The sequence below is a fragment of the Microtus ochrogaster genome, unplaced genomic scaffold, assembly GCF_000317375.1.
Source record: "Microtus ochrogaster isolate Prairie Vole_2 unplaced genomic scaffold, MicOch1.0 UNK1, whole genome shotgun sequence".
Classification (NCBI taxonomy): domain Eukaryota; kingdom Metazoa; phylum Chordata; class Mammalia; order Rodentia; family Cricetidae; genus Microtus; species Microtus ochrogaster.
In genome coordinates this window covers 1538759-1542280 of record NW_004949099.1, presented here as the reverse complement: position 1 = coordinate 1542280, position 3522 = coordinate 1538759, and positions in this window count along the sequence as shown.

The window sequence follows — 3522 nt, the reverse complement described above, 5'->3', positions numbered from 1 at the left end:
CTTCTGCTTCTTATCTGTGTCTGTCCCCACTCCTAGCCTGAAAACATCCCAGGGGATGCAGGGATGGTTGTCTGAATACTGAAGCATTCTTCCGAAGCTTTCCCTACTAAAGGCTCTGTCCACAGTACAGGCCCTGGGTGGAAGAGGCGGTCATAGAGTGCACCTTAGAATGGGCATCTGGCATCTATCTCTGCTCCATGGTTACTGTGCAGTGAACATTTCTCCTTCGTAATTATCCTCCGTATTCTTTCATCAGTGTTCTGCCTCACACAGGCCCAGAAACGATGGAGCCATCTGACCATGAAAGAACCAAAGTAAATCTTTTCCTCCTTTGAAGTTGTTACATAATCTATGTTATCATATCTATGATTATCTAGCAGCCGGTGGTTTGGAAACTCCATATACACTGAAATACTAGCAAGCTCTTAGAAGGTCAGGAATAGTCAGACAACACAAGCCATGTGAGACAAGCTCATGCCTAGGCACTTGCTTCCCAGAGGGCAGGGCTATTGGGCAACTGTGGAACTTTTAGGAATAGGGTTTAGCTGACAGAAATAATGCCATCCGAGCCAGGCCTTTGAAGGGTATCCCCACACCTCGTTCTAGTTACCTTCTGCTCTGCTTCCTGGCCTACCATGACACAAACAGTTTCTACCATGTTCCGCTGCCATGGACCGAGCTGCTCCACCTACCTCCTCTTCCATAATGGATTGAACTCTCAAACCTTGAGTCCAAATAAACCTAGCCTCCCTCAAGCTGCTCCTGCCAGGTCTGTGGTGACAGCAATTCAAGGGTAGCTAATACAGGAAACTGGTTCCAAGTGTGGGTTATGTAGCAACTAAACCTGATCATGCGGTCTTGGTCCTCTCTAACTAACTGGTTTGTATTGGAAAAAATGTGGAAATGCAGAACATAAAAGCTATAGTGTTGGAACCAGAGCTTCATGTGTGCTCCTGGTGGAGTTTAGAAGATGCCGAAGCCACGAGAAATATCAACAGTGAAGGCCAGGCTCACGAGGCTTCAGATGGGAGCAAGGAATCTATCAAGAACTAAGCCAGTTGGGCCTTGGTGGCGCAAGCCTTTAATCCCAGCACTCAGAGGTAAAGGCACGTGGATCTCTGTGAGTTCAAGGCCAGCCTGGTCTACAGAGCTAGTTCCACGGTAGCTAGGACTGTTAAACCGAGAAACCCTATCTCAAAAAAACCAAAAACAAAAACCAACCCAAAACAAAAACAAACAAACAAGCAAAAAAGAACTAGGCCAGAATCCATGAGAGGTATTTTATGACAAAGATCTTGACTATATTTCTCCTGTGTCCTGAAGCTTTGAATGAAGTTGATTGATCTGGCTGGGGAGATTTTGAGGCAGCACAGAACTCAGGTGTGGTTACTGTCAATTGCTTTAACCAGGACTCCAGTGAGAATTGGGGCAAAAAGCAGCAGAAAGTTGTGGGAAATGTATAATTTTGTTCAGAAAAAGAATGTAAGCATGTTTAAAGGGGCGAAGGGGCTCTTGTTGCTAAGAAACTAAGCAGTTGTGACTGGGAGTAGAAAAGGTACCCTGAGGTCATTTCAGGAAATGATGAGATCTGATATAAAACTAGAAACTCACCAAAAGCCTTCTTTTAAACAATGAGTCCCAGGGGTTTTATCCACATGGGGCCATATAAGCTGTTCTGGGTTCAGTCACCACCTGGGCTGCAGCCACAGTCCCCAGGGGCCAGACAACTGCTTGAGCTGATGGCAGAACTTAGCAGCACACACGCCATACTGGTTTTGTGGGTGTGCAGGTGCCGGAGCTATGAAGTCATGTAAGTTTGCACCCAGGATGCTTGGTGTGAAAGGAAGCTTGGGAACCAGGCGATAACCAGATTGCCAAATCCCTGCAGGGGCCCTGGTTGGGTCATTCCTGAAGTCTTGAGGATAAATTCTAAACTGCAATGTAATCCCCAGGATGCTGGAGACGCCAGGAACATGGCATCTCCATGGAGGAAAACTACAGGCCCTAATTGACAAGTTCAATTAGAGCATCTGTTATAATCCCCAATTCTGCATCAAGGAATAAGCAGCCTGCTTAGCATAGACAGACAGGCAGGGGACCTTGGTGCAGGTAAGGAGGGTGCCAGTGCCAGTGCCTGTGCCAGTGGGGAAGTCTGGCGCAAGGTCCAGCTCAAGTTTTGACCTGAGAGGCGATGGGGAAAAGCTCCCCCAGCTCCAAACATACACCAAGCACCAAGTGACTGCCCTCCCAGATGTGGAAGGCAGACCGGGCCTCGGGGGAGCAGGGGCTGCGATGTGAAGGCAGCTAGGCAGCCCCCAGCAAGTTGAACTGAGAACTTACCCTGCACAAAATCGTGACGCTGAAAATGTCTGTTCATGAACTCTCCTGGATCCCACCCAAGTCCTCCATCTGCCTCGTGTGAGGCTGTGCCCTCTCCCACTTCTACACGCCTCACCCCCTGCAGTGCTGCTTATGATAGAGCAGACCTCGAATTCATGCCTAGTGAAACTTCTCATTGCTCCAGGCAGGCAAGAAGCTTTCAGTGAACAGCTTCATCTCACATCCCGTGTGGTACCCAGGGCCTACGCTGGAGAAGATGCTCAAAGAATGTTTGTTCAGTGAATGAGTGCATCCATGGCTGGACACACAACAGTGTTGAATCAGTCTATGAATCAGTGTTCATACATGACAAGCTAACACCTCAACAGACAATTTTTTAAATATATTCCTTCATTAATAAAATGCAAATCAAACATACCACCTTATCTCATGTATTCAAAAGGCTATAAGCTAAACCTAATAAGTGTTGGTGAGGATGTGGAGAAGCTGAAGCCCTATGTGTTACTGGTGGTAACTTAAAGGTGTTCAACATCATGGAAACGGGTTGGTGGTGTCTCAGGCAGTAAAACAGAAAATCACTACATGACCCAAAATTCCACTCCTGTGTACAAACCTAAGCTAATTAAAAGCAAGGACCCTAACACACCCACACATTCATGGCAGCTCCATTCGCAAAGGCAAAGGCAGAAGCAATCAAACACCCATCGTCAGATGAGCAACCTGTGATGTGTGCATACAGAGGAATATTAACTGCAGACTGAAAGGAAGTACTGGTGGATGTTATCCCGGATGAACTGAAAACATACGAGGTAGGAAATACTCTAGACACAAAAGGTACAGAGTCCAGGTCCAGGTTGCAGTAGTATGCAATGTCCTGAATAAGCAAGTCCTTAGAGACAGAAAGCAAACTTGTCGTTACTGGAGGCTTCAGGATGGAGGGAGGGGGAGCTTCATGGAAAATCTTTCTTTCTGAGGGCATAGAAATAGAAATACAAAACAATGGCATGTGTGGAAGCCAGAAACACTGTGTGTCACTCGGTGGGGGAAGAACTGATTCAAACGGAAGCAGCTAAGCAGGGTGATGGTGGCCATGTGACACGCCAAGGATGGAGATTTACATTCCACCCCGATGAGGAACAGCATGGGAAAGCCTCAGTGGTGATGACACCTTGGGTTTGCAAA